The sequence below is a fragment of the Sciurus vulgaris genome, assembly GCF_902686455.1.
Source record: "Sciurus vulgaris genome assembly, chromosome: 10".
Taxonomy (NCBI): Eukaryota; Metazoa; Chordata; class Mammalia; order Rodentia; family Sciuridae; genus Sciurus; species Sciurus vulgaris.
Genome location: NC_136470.1, coordinates 62,399,615 through 62,420,355, shown reverse-complemented (window position 1 = coordinate 62,420,355; position 20,741 = coordinate 62,399,615).

Genomic DNA, 20,741 nt, shown 5'->3' with positions numbered 1-20,741 from the left:
ACTGAACTCTGGAGCTTTCGTCCATCCTCTGTGTGATTTGTGTGACCTGACATTCCAGGTGCGGGGCCAGTCTTCAGCTCTATTCAATATATGGAAATCCATCCTTCCCACAAGTCGCTGAAGGTCCACAAGTGTGGCCTTCAGTCCACTGAGGCAGGTCAGTCCTGCTCCAATCCTCTGCCCAGTGAGGACTGTTCTGCCAGCCCAGAAATCACAGGCAGGAGGGGCAAAGGCAGGCCGTTTCCTCTGAGTTACCATACGGAACCTAAAGAGCAGAGGCTGGGGGCAATGAGGGGCTCTCCTCTCCCTGTTTCTTCTTTGCTTCCCAGGTTTTGCTCCTCTTAGGCACCCCTGCAGGCTCCCTGGCCCTGCACTTTTCTTTCCTGTAGCATAAGTCACACTGTAGCAGAACCGTTGTCTATTTGTCTGCCTCCCTTTGTGAGCTCCGAGGGAATGCACAGTAACATGTATTTTCCTCAGCCCCTATCACGGTAGTCAGTGCCTGACTTGACTTTGGTACCTAATACAACTTTGCTTTTGGAAGGGGCTGGGGAGGGAGGTGCTGGGTGGAAGGAGAGAGAAAGAGAACACCCCTGTTAGCACAAGGGCCACCACACCTCAATGCCAACTAAAGGATGGCTGAACTAAAAAGATGAAATCTACAGAATGGCAGCAAGCAGTCTTCCTAGTAGGACCCACTCAGGGTCACTTTGGACCCAAACAGTGTAGTGAGGCTAAGGAGGGGCATTTGAGCACAAGGAAAGGGCAGAAGGCCTGAAATCCTACCCTAGATTTTTTCTTTTGGATTATTGACCTTGGGGGATCACCTCATTTCACTAGGTCTTCCACATAAAGCAAACAATGTCTTTGGGTTTGTTTTATTTTTATCAGGGATGTGCTTCTCAGAATATTTTTTTTTCTTTTTTCTAATTGCACACTCTTTAAATTTGAGTGAAACCTAAGACTTCCTTCTAGAAGCTCACATGTCCTTCTCATGACCATAAGAACTCAAAGGTCAGAACAGCAACATTGCAAGATAAATCAGATTAGCATTGAATGCAATTACATGTACCTAACATGTACATGCTCAGCACAACTTCCCAAGTCCCTACATGTTCTTCCTAGTGAGCTGTCCACCTCATTTCTCAAGGCCACCCTCTATGGCCAAATTTCTTGTCTCAAAACTATCTGTTTCATATTGAACAGTCCTTACTTATCCATATCCGTTTCCCTTTGTTCAGCACTGACTCTCTCCATGAAATGCCCTTCTCTGATTTTTACACAACCAATAAACTAATTCTGAACAAGGATGTTCCAAATTTATACAAAAATTCTAGAGTAATGCAAATGTATTAGTGGAGGCACAGCGGGCAAATGATTGGAAATAAGTTGGCTTGTTCTCAGTTTGGGGTTGTTGCAGCTTTGTCTTAAGTTTCCCATTGACTGATTTCCCCTACTAGTCTGTAAACCCCTGAGGAGGGAAATCAGACTGTTCTGCATGCCTACCACAGGGCCAAGACAGTGGGCCCTCAAAGATTTATCAAATGAAACTTCAGGAACCATTTCATGAAGGTTTCTCTGGACTCCATCCCAAAGCAGGTCGAGTTCCACCTCTTCTATGATCACATAAAAAATAATCACAATTCCACATCTTCTCTCCAGTATTGACTGTAAGCTTTTTGAAAGTAGAAAATGTATCATAGGAACTTTTTGAAGCTTATCTGAGGGCCTACCCCTGCCAAGTAAATTCTAGGTGATCAATTTATAAGCAATCTAAACAACTCAAGAGAATATTCATTAATTCTTTGCCTATAAATTTTGCCTTCCAGATTTTAGAATCCTTGAGAGTACAAGTAAGAAATCTGTTTTTTAATTCAGAATACCACCTTCCAACACCAAATGTGGTGTTGCTTCCTCCTCACACACACACACATCTACCAATGCTCCAGTTCTATGCAAACACCAACTAGGCATCCGATGATTCAATTTAAATTCTGCACACTAGCTATCCAGCATGTCGGACCACATGGTTATGGGCTATTCCCACAGGACTGACCCCACTTCAGATGCCAGTCACAAGTGGTTGGGTCCTCAGGCTACTATATAGCTTCTAGAAGTTAGGGGGTTTCCATTTGCTATAATGGATCACAGAATCAGGGGAAACTCTACATATTATTATTGGTTTATTATAAATTATATTATTTAAAAATGCAAATAAGGGAGCCAGGTCAATAGGTACAGCACAGGTGCTTCTCCCTTTGTGGAGCTGGGGCATACCCGTCTCCCAGAAAGTGGTATTTACCAGCCCTGGTGCTCTCTGCACTCTGTCTGTTAGTGTGGTTATGGGGGTTCCACTGTGTAGGCATGATGAGTGAATCATTGGCCATTAGTTACTGAGTTCAATCTCCAATCCCTCTCCCTGTCCCACCATCTTGTCCCTCTAATCACATTTTTGGTTCCTCTGGCTTTCCAGGGATTTTCAGCCACCAGGCAACTCATCAACACAAAAAAGACTCTTAGACGTTCTTTGTTAGGAACTGGGGACTAAGATCAATATTACATATTAAAAAAAAGATGCTCTAATCATACCTATCACCCAGAAAATTACAAGAGTATTAGAAACTCTGTGCCAGAAACCAGGGGCAGATTTCAAATATATGCATTTCATTTTAGGTCCCCATACATGAATCTTCCGTCAAGTATATTAATGTGTATAGACTGGGAACTCTAAAACAAGTCAAATGCTATGTCGTTACCTGAGCTACATGAGTAAATAGAAGAGCTGTTGCCACATCTGTCCAAAAAGGATCAGATTGACAAAACACAACAGGGACAAGATGCTGTATAAAATGGAGCTCAGGGAGCTGAAAATTTAAGGTTGCCAGAAACAGGCAGTGGGTGGAACAAGGAAATGAAACAGCTTGCATTCCATTCATTTTTTTTAAAGCTATAAATGCATTGTATTTTTTAACTACTCCAAATCTCCTGAAGCATCCTCCTCAACCTTTCCTAGCCTATCTCCCATCTCTTCTCCTCTTACTTGCCCATGGGAAGAAAGAAGGTGGTGATAAGAGAAGAAATGGGTTCTTTCTCCTTAAAAAGTCTCCACAATCCAGCTTTAGAAATAGTGTGTCCGTTTAGGAAAGAGGAAAATTCCATTCAGAAACCCCTTGAGGGCAGGTTAGACCTGTGTGGCTAGAGCAGCACTTACATCACGAAAGACTTACTCCCAAGAATATAGACTTTCACTTACTGATAGTAGAGCCACAGAAGTGTCCAGGCGATGACTGCTAGATGAATAAAAATACTGTGAAGAGAATGATTTATTTTGGACGTTCCAAAAAGGAGCTCTCTTCTTGACTGTGCTTGTGTGGGTTTGCCTTTGCCAACTGGTGTTCGTGGTGGTTCGCCTCCCGTGCAGATGTTCCCTGGGGGAAACCTGATCACCATGAACTGAGATATTTGGATATCTAAAAAGAACAAAAATAAAATAACAAGAAAGATATAGCTAGTATATTCAATTACGACGGTAGTATCAAGTGTAAATGGAATTAGCCGCAGTACAGGAGATCCTTGTGCTAAAAGGCGCCATACCTGTCATTCAAGAGTCTTCAGAGAAGTGTAAGTAAGTGTACGATTTTGCATCCCTAGTCACTGCAGCAAGAGTGAAGGAAGATCTAAATCTGGGTGTGTGCCAAGCCCCACACCTGCAATCCCTGACACTTGGTGAGGCTGAGGCAGAGGGAGGATCGCAAATTTTTTCAAAAAATAAAAAAGACTAAATATATATAACTCAGTGTAGAGAAACCTGGGTTCGATTCCCAGTATCATACCTCAAAAAAGAAAAGAAAAATCAGAAAAAAAACTAGACATCATACAACCCCAGGTACAACGACTTGCAGATCTTCTCCCCCACTCTCTCAACTCTACTTGAATGGATGCTGTGGCCTGAGGCCTGAATTTCACAGAGCAAAGCAACTAAGGGACCTGAAGTTTGGGGTAGAAAATAAAGATTCTGTAGATTCATGTGCATGCACAGCTTTCTGTCTGTATAACCTTAAATGTCTGTGTTATACTGCTTTTCTCTTATAACTAGTTCTTTCTAGACTGAGGCATATTGAAAATAGTAATGTAAGTGAGATCCTCACAGAAATAAATGGATTTCCGTGTCTATGGCTCGTGACTGAGAGGTAGGCATAAAAAATGGAGATGATGCCATGGTGGTGGTAGGGTATGTGGAAGATATCCAACATGCTTATCTTACTGTCACCAGGGCTGAGCTGATTGGTGACTCAGCGGTCTCAGTCATAAAGCAGAATAATTTAAAAATACAGCAAAGAATGAACAAAGAATTTGTCTGAGAAATTGAAAATTATTGGTTTAGACGTATTGATGTGCAAAGTGTTGCATGCAATGAGGGAAAAAAATGCATCATTTAAACTGTCCCCATCCTCCTCTTCCTTTATTTTCTCCTCTATCTTCTGTCATCTGATGCTGTGAATTCTTTAATCATGTAGGCGAAGTTTAGCTTCTTTGACAAAGAGATTTATACATGTCAGGGTAACTAAACTCCAGTGATGAAATAACTTTTAACCACACATTCTTTTAGAGGCAACCATCTAGAACACCAGTTCTGAAGAATAACCTCTCTTATGCACTGCCTTTATGTTCTCCTCATTTTTTTTTTTTTCACTCTTCCTCACTCTCCCCTTCAGAACCTATGTCTTCCAGTCTTATTCTCCTGCCAATTAATGGGATAATACGTGGCCAAGTACACTCGGAATTATTCTATGGCTCCCCTCATTCTATTTGCCAAACACCCTTGTCAACCCTTGCTGTGAAATGTCGCTTGAATCCCTCCAGGAGACATTGAACTAGACCAAACTTCATTCACTGTCCTGCAGGAGTGAGGGTTGAATTTCCACAGATGAAAAATATTCCCTTGAAAGATGAGTTGACTATTGTCAAGCTACTTTCAAACTTTCCTCGAAACAGTAAAAGGAAGAGGCGCACAGAAACGCCAGTGCATGTATAACTGGTAAGGCCAAAGTTGGATCTTTCAGTGCAAGGAACACATTATAGACCGTCTCAGTTATGCACCTAATTAAATTTTAAAGTGGAATTTGTATAAAGATCAGTACAATTTCCCTGGAGTTTAGGGAAAACAGCTGCTAATCGATTGCTGAGTACAGTGCTTTGAAAACAAGCTCACGTTTTGTAAAATCCATTAAGTACCATAAAGAGATAAAGTATTGTCTTTGGTGTCCCCCTTTATCTTTAGAAAGTCACACAGCCCTCATTTCATTAACAGGGTCAACCAGTAAAGGGCATTCAAGTATGAGGGAAGGCTTCCCACACTCCTACTTACTTTCAGGTCAGCTGGTTTGGATGAAGCATCACTGTTTTCTTTTCCATTTTTAGGTGCATGAGTGGACATTCCAGGGGTGTCTGCAAGCCAGTTTTCACCCCCTTACATGCTCACTTAAAAGGAAACTAAGAGAACTGTCCACCGCCGTTCAAGCTAGCTTCAGAGGAAAGGAATCAATTTACCTCTGCCAGGTCCAGTTCAGAAAACAGAAGCAGCTTCATGGCCACGTTGTGACTGTTAAAGGGACCTAACACTCAGCTTTCCACCCCAACCTAAACTTGTCTTCATGTAGCCTTAGTATGAGTGAGGACTCTCTGAGTCCAACCCCATGGCCAAGTTTCCTTACTAAGAAACCCAGTTTTAAAGTCCAAAAATATTGACAAGTCATTAAAATTGTTGGTTTGCATCTCCTAAAATATAGGAAGAGGTCTAATTTGTGATCCTCAACACCTACCAGTGCTGCCTGCTCCAGAAGTTCCCCTCTCCAACCTGCTCTCAGTTCTCCAGCCTCACTTTTGGAAAACTGTCTGGCAGGATTTCCCCCCATTTTTTCTCACTTTAGTTTTACAGTCTTCAGTAAACCTAGTGGCCCTTTCTTATGTAAATCCTTATTCCCATCACTCCTATTTTCCCCATCATCAGTCTGAATTACAACAAAGGATGGGGAGAGTAATCCACAGGGACAGTGTTGGAATTTTCCTTGTAACTAGTACATTAACACATCATTCCCTGTGGGCTCTGGGCATCAGTGGAAAGCTGATTAGTTGCACTTTAAGGCACACACACACTGGTCTGCTAATCAGGACACTAATTTGATCATCAAGAGCTGTGTATAAGCAAGGAAGAAACTAGTTTAAAGTGGTAAAGACTAGTTGAGCTGCCTGAAATTTCATCTAACTTAGAGGAGAAAAGAATGACATGCAAATTATGTCATGTTGTGACCTATTTTTCTTCCTGGGTTTTGTTATTTATTAGTGACTCTCACACAATGACTAAGAATACCTTAAATTTTATAGTAATAAAATTAGAAAATGTAAAAGTAAGCTTTCTTTAATGATTCACCATTTCAGTATTATTTCCCTGCTAATTCAATAACAAACTCACCTTCTACTAATTTAGTAAAATATGTGTAATAAGCAGTGGTTCCTAGCAAAGACTCTCTCTTTATCCAAGTTTAATCGGGATCTACTGAGCCCTCTTTTCAACTTGGGCTCCATCCTTGGGCCCCATTCTCAGCTAGCCTTGTCCAAGTATAGCAAGAATCCTGGTAAGTCAACTTAGCAAGAATCTCCCTCCCTTGATACTTCTCTTATTAATTTTCCATCCACTGATCCCCTCACTCTGCTCATTGGTGCTAAGTTCCCAGCTGTGTCTGCTGTATTTGCAAATGAGCTCAGCTTTATACTTAAGTCTCTTTCCCTTATTGCAATAGTATGGAATACAATTTGTCATTACAGCCTGTCACTGGCGTCCTGTTCTGTTTCTCTTTGGCAGCAAATAATATGAGACTGCACTATATGAACTAAAGGTAAAAGCAATTTTAAAACCAACTGAAGCTTGCTTTTTTATTATCATGCCAGAAATTCTAAACAATGTGAGCAGTAAAATACTCCTGGGGGTTGGGGGGAGGCTTTGATCGGTTTAAGTTCTTAATAACGCTGCCATCATAATTGAGGATTTTTTTGTTTGTTTGCTTTGCAGTACTGGGCATTGAACACAAGGTCTCAAGCATGTTAGACAACTATTCTACCAGGCTCAGCCCCTTGATTTTTCATAATATATATATGTATTATGTATTATATATATATATTTATATATATATATGCTTTAAATGAGCACATTCTTCTTACTGTTCTTTTAATAAATAATGAATGTCATGTAGAAGTTAATTTGGAGAACTCCCAGTTGTGCAATTGATCTTCCAATGCAAGAAGACTCTGTGACACTTGTTCATTTCAAGAGTAAGGTTCTAACAGTCTAAAATATTGGAACAATTTGAACTTACTTAAGGCTGAGCCTTTGTTCTCCTCAATCCCCAAAGGATTACATTTTCCTGCATTTAAACATAAGACTTGAAACAAGGGATAACAGCACAACCACTATAAAGACAAAGAAACAGAATTTTGACCTTTCTTTTTTATCTTCCATGTGGCCATTAAGTGTTAATTTGTATTTAAGATTTAATACAGTTATACAGAGCATGAACTGCAAGGTGTAATGTTTTTATATGTAATATTTATTTCACTACTTTTACAAATTCAGTAAAAATTTTCAGTTTTTTTCCTACCTATTATAATCATTCATTTTGTTTTATGATTCTTTCTGAAAATAATTTCATCATATAGAGGAAGAGGTTGTTAAAAAACTAACCTGTATAAAGGAATGACTTTATAACAAAGCAAGTATAACAAAATATTAATGGTAGAATTTAAGTGTTGGTGGAAGCATTTATGCTAGAAAATTCTTTCAATGTTATGTTTGATTTTCTTTGTAATATGTTGGTGGAAAAATGATCACCTCTGACAGTCAAATATTTCAGATAAGCCACTGTTTTTAAGAGATGATGGCAAGAAAGCTGGGGTTTGAGATAAGAAAGCTTGTAAAAGCTTGTTGAGCAAGCATGCATTGACCTCCTTGTTGATTTTACTGGTATGGAAGTTTTTGTACAGATCACTTCAATCCTAGAATAGATGATCACAGACAATCACAATAACCATGATATAGGGTTGGTCTTTCTCATCCTAAGCAGCATGAAAGTCAGTGGAGAGCTTTCTATTCCTTTTTCAGATGCAAAGGCCCCCTGTGCTGAAGGAAGTGGGGCAGGTGTCTGCCAGCGGACTGGTCCAAGTACATCATGTGCCATGATCTGGATCAAGGACAAATATCTCTCCAATGGATTCAGCAGTGGCCACTGAGACACTTGACCAAGACATTAATTCAACCTATGTAAACATTGAAAATACTTAACCTTCTGCACTGAGACTAGTGCAATGTGAAGACCTGGATGTAGGTTCAAGTTTGCATCTAACATAAGCAAGGCTCTGAGCCCTTGCACAGAAAGGCAACTTAGCAGTGGGGAGTGACATATTCTTCCTAGCTGCAGGAGAGGCCAGCTCTTCAGACACTAATAAGTGCATCTCTGCTGCTTAGGATTGCTTCTCCCTATTATGATAAATGACCACATGAAAATTGCCATCTGGTTACTACTCACCACAGCTCTCTGAAGCACAAATCCTGAGGATTCACAAGGTTCCAAGGGTCACCCTTAGTGTCCTGCAATAAGCTGGCACAACAACTATCCTGGCTTCTCTTTCCCTGTTGACTCACAGGAATGTGATATTAATCTTTTGTGTCATATCATATGAAATCTTTTTGCAAAGTGAATTACAACAGGGTATCTTAGATCTAGATAGTTGTCATATGGCCTTACCCCCGCTTCCTCCTCTGTATCTGACCCCCCAAGCCCATGCTGCTAAAGAATTCTTCTGAAATGACTCTAATATCACCATCCATCCTTACTAACAAGTCCCCTAGCCTGGCATTCAAGGTATTTTCCAGTGTGGCAACAGGCCACCTATCTGACGGTCGTCCCTCCTGTCACATAAATGAAATGTTCCATCAAATATGCACCATCAATGCTTCATTCCTCCATGTATTGTCAATTCATCTAATTTACACATTATTAAATGTCTACTATGTGACAGATGCCAAAGATATTTTTAAGTAAATAAAATACTTTCTCCTTAGAAGACTCTCCATGGCGGGACAGACATGTAAGCTGCTGATTTAAACCTATGAGAGGAATACTATCACAGAGATGCGAACAAACATCGTGGAATCATAAAAGGAGTGTGATAACAACATCCCTTTCTCCTGAATCTTGTGCCTCCTGTCCACCCTACTCTCAGATTGAAGCCCAACCCATAGCACTCTCTTTTCTCCACTAACTCACAAACCTTTATGGTACATCCTTGAATTGGGATTTGAATATATTATAATAAGTCTTTCAGCTACTACTTTCAACATCTTATTAGGCTTATCATGTGTATATCCAATCTCCAAACTCCCGGTTCCTTGATGACAGATCCTTTCACTAGAATATCCTTGGAAGAGGCCTAGAGATGAGACGCTTTCCAAGAATTAGTTTGGGTCTGAGAATTTGATTTTAACCTATTTAAAAGCTAATAAGTTGAGTCATTTATGATTTCATGGTGGTGGCAAAAGATAAAAGCATGATGATGGATAAGGATGTGAGCTGAGTGGGAGAATACTTGTCTGGCATGTGTGAGGCCCTGAATTTGAGCCCCAGCACTGCCAAAGTAATAATAATAATAATGATGATGATGATGATGCAAGAGTCCTGGGTTTCAGCTCGTTTGTGTTGGTTCTTTTCTTACCTTAAGTTCCATGGGTACAAAATGATATACTCCAAATGATGCTGCATGTATAGTGGGTTCACATCAGAGCTGAGGAACTCTGAACTTAGGAAATCCACCATTTTTATAGCAAACAATAAGCAAGTCTGTCCATTGTTCCATGATGGAGATACTAGTCATCCCCCAAAGGATGTTCCCTACTTACACATCCTGAGAAACAAACAAGGAGAAGCCAGGGCAAACACATTCTTGGCATACTCGGTGTATTAATTTCTCATGGATGCCACAGCAATGCACACAAACTGAGGACCTGAAACAGCAAAAGCGTACTGTTTCTCACAATCTTAGAGGCTAGATGTCTAAAATCAAGAGATTGGCAGGGCCATGTTGCCTCTGAATCCTCTGAATCCTTCTTTCTTCTTCCTTGCTTCTCTGTGGAGTTTCTTGACTTGCAGGCTGCAGCACTTCCATCTCTGCACGTGCTATCATCCCTGAGGTCTGGTTTCTTCTTATAAGAACACCAGCCATATTGTATTAAAGGTCCCTCTTCTGTAGTGTGACTTCACCTTAACTAGTTACCTTTGCAATTACTCTATTTTCAAATAGGACCAAACATTCAGAGTAGCCGGAGTTAGGTTTTCAATTGTATCCTTTTTGGAAGACACAATTAAACCCCACTCCCTGCCACAGCATGCCCTCTGGGAGTGTGAGAAGCTGTTGGAGGATTGTCTTTCTCATCTTTCTTGACAGAGTGAACTTGCTTCTAATGGATCGCACTGCAGACATTCTAAAGCCTGGTCACAAACTGGGGTGACTTCAGTGGCATTGTAACTATTTTATCAGATGTGATCCTGGAACCCCACCCTATCTTTCTGGCTCTTTCCCTCTGTGATGGGGAGGGGAGAGGACATTGCAGTATGACTTAGTATTGATCCAGGAGGAGCTATGAGTCCATGGTCAATCATATTAGTGGATAGGACAACTTAGACCAGTAAAGGCAGAATAAGAAGTTTGATAACTTAGTGCCATTTTCTTTCTGATTCAGTTGACCTCCTAAAAAGCCCTCTTTTTCCTTTTTAATTGTTTGATATAGGATGTGTAAAAACACTTGGCTGGACTAAGGGACACTAGGGCCAACTAGCCCAGAGCCATTTTACTTCATATCCATAACCAGACAAATCCTACGAGGCCCAGATTGATCCAAGATAAACAGCCATCAGCACACTGGACTCCCACAGCATCTGGCATGCAGCAGGAACCAAAGTGGATTAGTGCTTGATGAAGGTGTATCTGCTGCATTGACAAATATTGACTTGGAAATCCTGCAAAGTCCACAAGATTACAAAGGAATATTTTTTGAAAAATCAGACTAATAAGAAAGACAGAATAGAATGGGGAAACAACATAATGATAGAAACTAGAAAGGATAAGACAAAACAGAATCTGGCATGGAGAAATGTGGAGAAAACTAAGGAATAAAAATGGGAGGAGGAGAAAACGAAGGGGCAGGACTCAGTAAATCACTGTAAGTGTGCATTCATAGCTAGCGTTGTCCTGGAGAACAGGCCACCTCTCAGCAGGAAGGAGTCTAGGGCTGTATTTAGCATCTCCAGCAAATCCATCTCAGTCCTGCTTCTATGCTCTGAGCTTCTTTGGAGCTCAGAACCCTGTCATACTCAGTTTTCCACAGACTACATGCATGTTCTGGACTCTGAGATAAATACTATTCAACTCCTTGCTTATGATCCCAAATCACCCCAATTAGAGATATCAATAGGCTTGATTGAATTCACAAATGGCAAGTAAGAGAAACGTGAGAGTATGTTCCATCATTTTGATCAAAAGCTCAGATACTTGAGATTAAAATTCAGGTAAGAACATCAGTGATGTGAGGAAATAGTAATCTTACTCTATCCTTCCCCTCCCCACAAAAGATAAAGGCGTTTCTGAATTGAATTGGACTTTTTCTACTGAGAATAGTTTTGGCTTTACTACTTTGCCCATTTTGATTGGAGAGTCACATAGTGTTAAGCAGTTACAGCGGGGGTTGTTTTTGTTTGTTTCCCTTTGTAACCATAGAATCAGTTTGTTCCTGCTGACATATATAGTGTCTGTGTGCAGTTTGTATAACATTAGCTACTAATTTATTTTTTTATCTATTTCCATGGCATCCCTATTTAATAAGGCTTACTTAAAACCTCCAGGTATCTGAGACAGGTGCTGATCTGAAGAGGGTCTCCTGGCTGTCTCCTTGCTAATGACCTCATGAAAATTATAAAAAGTGATCAGTTAAGTTCACAGATTTACTGCCAGGAAGAAGGCTCCTCCAGTGGAATTTTACTGCTTGCCCAACTGGCTGAGTAACTGACTTTTGGAAGGTGCCTGCTGCCATCCTCTCACATTCTTCTCAAGCATAAAGGGCATATGAGTAGATGTCTCTGCTAAGTGATCACTCAGTGCGTCAGTTTGCTCCAATGAACTGGAAAAAGTTTTATCTTAAACGGTGTTTTTTGTACTTTCATCAACTTGAATCTCACTAGAAGTCTTCGATAGCATCACAACCACAGTTAGCACCCACCTCAGCTGCTAAATTCCCACACTCAGAGATGAAGTCTCTTTAGACTCACCAATTAAAATGCCTTAGTGTTCCAGCAAACCAGTAGAATTTGGAATTGGTCCATAGTGCTGGTATCAGACCGAGAGTCAAATACCAAAGCCAAGCAGCATGACTGCAAAGTTAGTGGGATTTTGTTTCCTGACTCCTCTTATGACAAACCTACAACCAGCTGGGGAAATCTCTGTTTCTTACAATACCTAAAGGAAGGTTATTGGCCTATAGCAGGTGCTCAGTAAATCTTGGTTGGAGTATTAATTAGGTATTAAGTAATAACACCCCATTTATTACTATCGATTCATGAACGAAACATTGTCAAAGAGCTACTTTCACCATCCTTCTTCTTTTTAATATAAAAGGGAAAGTTATAGACCGATTTGCTTCTCACAATTTAATTTTGTGCTCAAGAAGAATGCTTTGCTTATCCTACCTTAATCTTGGTCCCTAGTTAAAGATCTCAAAGACAGAAAGATTTCTACAACATCTACACAACATGCAAAGACAGTTTTGATCCAGAATCTTATGCATGTGATTCAAATGTAAAATAAGCTACATTAATATATATTCAATATTGATTATATCAAATATTGATTATATATATACACAGGGGTGCTCTGATCCACAAAAGAATTAAATTCATTCTTTGAGCTAAGTCCAAAGAAACACAGGCATCTGTATTTTTTCTGAACAGTAAACAGGCAAGCTTCACTGTGAGTTCTTACTGGGAAAGATAAAGTTCTAGTTGAGTACAGGGACCATGTCTTTACCTGTGTATTTCCCAGAGCCCATCAGTATGTCTAGGTGTAGAAGGCAGCATTGTGTAGAATTCATAAGGTCTTGGGATGATGATGTTCAGAGCTCAAATCCTAGTTTCTCCCTTGTACTAGCTGTGGGACCTCAAATAATCCTTTAACCTCTTTGATCCTTACTTTTCTATCTGGAAAATTATATAAATACTCATCCTGCAGGAGTGCTATAAGCATTTAATGATAAGTATTAGTCATGAAGGCCCTATTTTTAAGGGGACTAATATCCTTATAAAAGAAGCTTCAGAGAATTGTCTAGTGCCTCCATCTCTTCCATCACATGAGCACAAAACGTTGGTCGCTCCCAACGGACACAGTAATAGGGTACCATCTTGGGGAAAAAGAGCAGCTCTCATCAGACACAGAGTCTGATGCCTTGACCTTGAACTCCTTAGCCTCCATATCTGTGGGAAATAAATGTCTTTCATTTACAAATTACCCAGATGAAGGTATTTTGCTATAGCAGTCCAAAGTGAAATTCCCAAGTCATTATTTTCCCCTTTAGTTTGTTATGAACAGGATTTCTGCACAAGCAGAGTTTGTTATTTTGCAATCTAAGTAAGCCCAGATCACGCCATCATAAGACTGTTTCAGTGTTCTCTCAAAGAATTATTGATCCAGGACTGTGAGGCCAGAATGGATATTTAACTTTATCTTACAGAAGGCCATTCAATATCGTTTCATTAAAATAAAGGTCAGTAGGACAATATTTTCCTCTAAACCCATTTGAATCACAGTGAGATTTATCCTTGCCCTTCAAAATAGCTTTACCTTCTTAGCTCAGGGCTATAAAAGTTGTCATATTTATTTTGATAATATATTGTAGGCTCAGAACCCCATTAGAGCTTTGATTTCTGTGATACATCAATTAACCCATGTTATACTTCAGCTTTCTTACCTAAAACATTTAAGTTGAATTCTGGAAACAATATTTCTGTTCTGGTGCCATAACTTATAATATTTTTTTTTACTAGTCAACCCTTCTGTGTTTACCAACCCTATTTACTTCATAGACTTGTTAACAAGCATGACTTGCTCACAGATTTAATGTATGCTATGGCAGACGTAAAAAGTACTGGGATTTGTGGCAATAAAGTCATCATAAAATTCTTTTGACGCTATCCAAGAAGGACAACCAAATTCCATTAACATCCCAATTTACAGAGTGTCTTTCAAATATTCACACATTGTTTTAGTGATAATTCTGATGACAGTGTAGAGAAATGACCATATTTATACTTTGCAGGAGAAACTGTGGATTAGTAGTGTGGATGGTAATTTGATAATATTGATAAAGAATGGATATGCAGAACCTATGAAACTATCCTGAGGTGATTATTATAAATATACATCTATAAGAATATTTCTCATGATATTAATTTTAGTGGTGAAATTTGGAAATATTCTAAAATCCAACAATAAAGGATTAATTAAATGAAAGACAACACACCCACTCAATGGATTTTTCAAGGAAAAAACATTAGTCGCTTCACATCAGAGAATTTTCCCTGTAGAAGGGATCAACTTCTCTTTTGATCTTATTGGAATATCCCACAAGTCACCTCCTGTTTCCTGAGAAGATGTTTGCCTTTCCCTTTCTTAGGAAGCTTTAATGGTGGACAGGTTGTGACTGAAAGAGACTATCACACTAGTGGAACTATCACTACCAAGGAATCATAACGATGAAGATGTTTTAAATAGGTTGTGCTGATAACATACACATTCTAATATGCTAGGATGACACACACTAAATTGTGGTTAGTGGTTATCCTGGAGGATGGAGTTTTAAAAGGGTCTTTCGTATGCCGTGAACTGTTAGAATATTTTAAAAAGTTATCAAGGGACAAAACACCTATTTGTAATTTTTTTTAAAGGGAGGGAATTATCCCTTTGCCCCATTATACAAATACCAGAAGCTAGAGTTACATTCTATAAATTAAGCATGCTAAACATCAGATCTATGTTATTAATAAAGTGGCAGCAAGATAATGGGTAGAAACCAACATCTAGAATCACCATTTGATTTCCAAGGAGAATTGTCCCAGAGATCCGCCTTCTTTAGATTATGTCACACCTATTTATTGCAATACAAGGAAATTTCAAGTTGATTATATACCAAGGAAGAATTGATGTTAAGAACTATTCAATTATCTTTTTGTTTGTTTGTTTGTTGGGTGCACATGTTAGCAAAGAACTGTTTGACATGAAAATTTCCTTTTCTATTATTAACAGAATATTTATGTGGAAAAAACTGAACACTAGAGTCCTAAGAGAATCCTACTCAATTGGCCTCTAGTCTATGGCTTTGTTGGCCACAGGTGGTGCATTACTGAAGACATTCAGGATTTACATAATGACTGTTCAAGGTTTGCTCCCCTGTAATCACCACCATTTGCAATTAGAAAGGACATATACATGATAAGTAGGTCTGTAATTTGGGAGAAAGGAAAAGATTGTTCTATTAAAAATAAAAAAGGACTTGACTATACTTTGAAACCCAAAGAAATTTCTGTTTTGGAACTGAAATGGGTAAATAACCTATCAAGGATTGGCACCCTGCGATTTGAAGTGGTTTGAATGCTTGGGAGCAGAGAATTTATATAAGAGGTCATGATGGCATTGATCTCATTCATCATGCACACACTGTGAGCCAAGTACATTTGAAAGACAGTCCAGGACCTACGTCATCCTAGAGGCTGACTTTGACCTACTCGAATATGGAAAATTAGGTTTCAAAATGTCTAAGGGACGTAATCCCACAAAACTTTCAAAAGAATGATGTATTTATTTCTGGCAATAATGCTACCATAATTCAAAGCTTTCTTTGTGCTTTACAGTTATTGTAGCAGTGAAAGATTCATAGGATTATTTCAATTTTAATGACTAATTGAATTAATAGTTTTGCTAATTTGAGGCCATGCAATTACATGTACTATCAACAATAGCACTGTGATCTCTTATGCCACTAAGGCTTTCTGCAAATGGCAACTAAAGAGATAGACGCCTGGAAATAGAAAACAAGACCTTCTGAAAAGTGAGCTCTTTGTTTCCATTGATATAAGACTCAGCTTCAGTGACAGTTGTTGGTGGGAGGGATGAGATGCAAAGTACAGAACTCTAACCTACCTTCTCAGCCTAGTGTTGGATGTTCTCTTCATCTTTCTGCCTGACTTATCAAAGAACCAGAAATGGGACATGTGTTCCCACAGCAGCCTGGTACACCCTAAAGAGTCACTGGCTGTAAGCAAGTATTTCCTTTTTTCTATGATGTACAGGAGCCTTGATCTTGATCCCAGGTTTGAGAAGTTGATGTACAAAGCAGAGACGGTAGACCTACAGCCATCACCACGAAAGCTTTTGTGTATCTACATCAAGCTGAGCTCTAACCAAGCTTTTGGCACAAATGCTGACAGAATTTGGTCTTTAAGAAAGTAACAAATAATTTTATGCCTTCTATTAAGATCCTGACATTTAAGCCTTTCTTCTAAATATTCATCATGGAACAAGACCTCCAGACATGAAAGCCACTGCTCCTTGCTCAAGTCTACCCAGGAAGAATTTGTCTTGAAATCAAAGCACTTTTTGTTCATTATTTCAAAGCTGATGAGTCCAGGAAGGTTGTGGGAAAAAATGGTAAAGAAACCAGATACATGTCCATGATGGCACAGGGTTCCTCGGTCCAGTGCATTCTACCAAACATTCCCTGACCATCCCATGCCAGAGAACCCTGCCTTTGGAAAGTCCAAGTGAATGTTGCTTTCATTAGGACCCCTTAAACAGGCAATTAATGATGCAAGGAACCATCAAGGAATTCTATCTATTCAACTAGACTATAAATTCATTCAGTGAAGAATCATGTCATTTTTTTTTTGTATCTCCCAGTTTATCATATAATTCCTTAAACATAGCAGGAACTCAATAAATTCTTATTGATTGATTGACAGGGACAGTTTTTATAGTCAGTTTCATATCTTCAAACATAGGTGGTTTTTGCTGATACCAAAAGAATTTTTAAATAACCAAATAACTAATAGTGCCTTGGGAAGAATTAATGAGAGGATTAGCAGAAAGATCACACAATAGAAAGAAAGGAACGCTGCTTCTGCGAGTCTAAAAAAAGTCGAATTTAAAACCTGTTTCAGAAATTAATTAGCTAAATGTTGTTGGGTAGGTCATTTCATTCTGGTCACTAGCATTGTTATAAATAAAACTCAGTACTTGGAATAGGCAGTCTCTCATGTCTTCAAAAAAGGAAAGATCATTGTCATTCCTCAGCAGCTTCCCCTCTTTTCTCCCCCAATATACTTGCTCTACTCTCTATTGATCTTCCTTCTGTTATTACTATTACTCTTTTAGTTTGTGCATTATAATTATATATATTATAATTTATATATGTAATTATATAATTATATATAACATATATACAATTATATATAATACATTATCTATTATACAAATATATGATACATAATATATATAATTATAATGCACAAACTAAAATAGTCATTGTAGTATATTCATACATGGATAATTTGGTAGATTTTGCCAAATTATGTTAAGTGCATGTACAAATGTGGCATACTACTAATATTATGTATAATTTTAATGTACCAATAACAATCATAATAAATAATGAAATAAAAGAGGAAAAGATAAGAAATGGAACATAGGTTTCAGTTTTACAGGGGCTTACTTCATAAAAAGTAGGTTTTCCCAAAGAGCTCATCTAGTTCAAAGAAGAAAAAGAAGAGAAAATGGTTCATTTGAACAGATTTTCAAAATATATTACTGGAGTTGGTTAGCTGCTATTTTGTTTAGAATTTTTCCCATTTATGTTCCCAAATGAAAGAGGTCTATAATTTTTTTCTTGTCCTTACTGGGTTTTATAATCAGTTCCAAATTATCCTTATAAAGTGAGTTGTATTAAATACACTTCTATTTTTTATTATTCAATTTTTTCTATTATTCAATTATTTGAACTTACAGTATCTCTTCTTCCAAATAAGACAATTTCTTAGCATACCCTTACATTTTCTTTAGATGATTTCACACATGACACATATACAATATTACTACTTTCTAGCATTTTAGTTTTGTGTTTCTATAGATATTATTTTTATCCTTTTTTTTTTGTTTAGTCCTTGTGTACTTGAATAAGAATGAAATTTTCTGACTTATTTTCTTACCTTCACTTCCCATATCAAATACCATTTTCCTGATCATAGTTTTCTTACTGGAATACTCAATCTAATTGTGTTTTTAAAGAATGTCTTGTTAATATTTCTGCCTCATTTTTAAAATACTTTTTTAGATGTTGATGGACCTTTATTTATTCATTTATTTATATGTGGTGCTGAGAGTCAAACCCAGTGCCTCACACATGCTAAGCAAGTGCTCTAGTACTGAGCCACAACCCCAACCCTTCAGCCTTATTTTTGAGCTTAAAGAATTAATTAAACAGAAAATCCTATTTTTTTTTTCACCTTTAACACCTTAAAAATATTACTTCACAAACCCAGGGTTACTGTTGAGAATTCCAAAATCAATCTGATTCTTTTTCTTTTATGTGGTAGGCTTTACTGTTTAAAAGCTTTGGGAGTTTTCTATTTATTTTCTTTTTTAAAAATTTGTTCTTTTTAGATATACATGACAGTAGTGTATTTTGACATATTATACATACAAGACATATAACTCATTCTAATAAGGATCACAGTCTTGTGGATGTACCTGATGTTGAGATTCACCATGGTGGATATATATATATGTACCTAGGAAATATGTCAGATTTATTCCACTGTCTTTCCTATTCCTATCCACCCTCCCTTCCCTTTATTCCCCTTTATCTAACTCACTGAACTTCTATTCTTCCCTTCCCCCGACCTTGTGTGTTAGCATCTGCATATCAAAGAGAACATTCGACCTTTGGCTTATTTCACTTGGCATGATAGTCTCCAGATCCACCCGTTTACTGGCAAAAGTCCTAAAAATCATTGTTCTTTATGGCTGAGTGTCTATATATGTATATGTGTATATATATATATCACATTTTCTTTATCCATTCATCTGTTGAAGGGCACCCAGGTTGGTTCCATAGCTTGGATATTATGAATTGAATTGCTATAAGCATTGATGTGGCTGTGTCACTGGAGTAGGCTGATTTTAAGTCCTTTGGGTATTCTATTCATTTTCAGTGGTCATACATTAATATAAAATACTGTAATATTTCCCACTGAGGACTCTTACCATCATTATTTTTTTGCACATTATGAGTTTTTTAAAACTGTTTTATTTCCTTTCTATCTCTTTCTCTTTTCATTCTAGGAAAGTCTCAAAATTATTTCTTTAAAGTTTTCCTCCCCTAATTGATTTTTCCTCTTCTTCTGAGATCCCAATTATATGATTATAAACTCCTATTTTAACATTTATTTTTGTTTACATCTATTTTTCCTATTATTATTATTATTATTATTATTTGGCTGCTGGGGATCAAACCCAGCCTCATGCATGATAGGCAAGCACTGTACCACTGTCCCCGCTATAATACAAAGCTGCACCCCCCCCACCCTTTCCGTTGCATCACATCCTATCTTGACAGTTTGAAAGCTGCTCTCCCCAACCTTTCCCATGCAGCTATTTTCCCCGCCTCCCAACTACTGTCAGTCTATGAACATCCTAGCTAGCTATTGGTTCATCAGTCAGCTTGCAAGTATCCTTCTCCATTATTGGTCCCTGTTAGCCCCGTGGGATTCTTAAAGATAGCTTCACTGCCATCTTTTCTCTCTCGCTTTTCTGACTCACTTTCTTTCTCCTCCTCGCTTTTCCACTCTCTAGCGTGCACCCTTTCTCGTTCCATTTCTTTTCCTCTCATTTTCTCTCTTACCCTTCAGGGAGACACTCTGTTTGCTTAATAAACTCCCTTATGTGATTTCCAGTATCCTGGGTGGTTTTCGTGGGATTCCTTACACCCGCTACCCTGTGCCTGTTATCTCTTAAAACGTGCTTCGTTTTGGTATTTTTACTTACTAATTTGTTCTTTGCATTCATTCTGCTACCAATCCTAACCATTCATTTTCTTTTTGTTGAAGTTCCTCATCTCCAGTTTTTTTCTTCATAACGAATGGTTCCATGTTTCTAACATTTTCCCTTTGTTATTTTTGGATGTTATTGGGTTTATTAGGTTGATTCTAAGTGATTCTTTCATCTGATCATGACGGTGCTTTCACATCTAGAGGGTCTTCGGTTGCTACCTGTGAACTCATATTCCCTGAGTTTGCAAGTGCAATGTGAGGAGAAAGGAGAAAAATATCTCAGGCCCAAGCCTGGATCAGTTTTGGTGATCTGGGGGAGCTGAAAACATATGGAGGCAGGAATTCTTTGGAATTACAAACTGGGCCCTCCCAATAGTGGAGCCAGGACAGTGTGGAAGTCAGGACAAAGGATAGCTGGAACGCCCTCTTACAACCTGTCTCCTCCCGGATGACAGCTCTTTCTCAGGCCTCCTACCCTCATTCCAAACCTTCTATCTCTCTAGGAATGTCCTCCCTGTGTTATTTCATTTTGGTGTCCATCAACCTCAT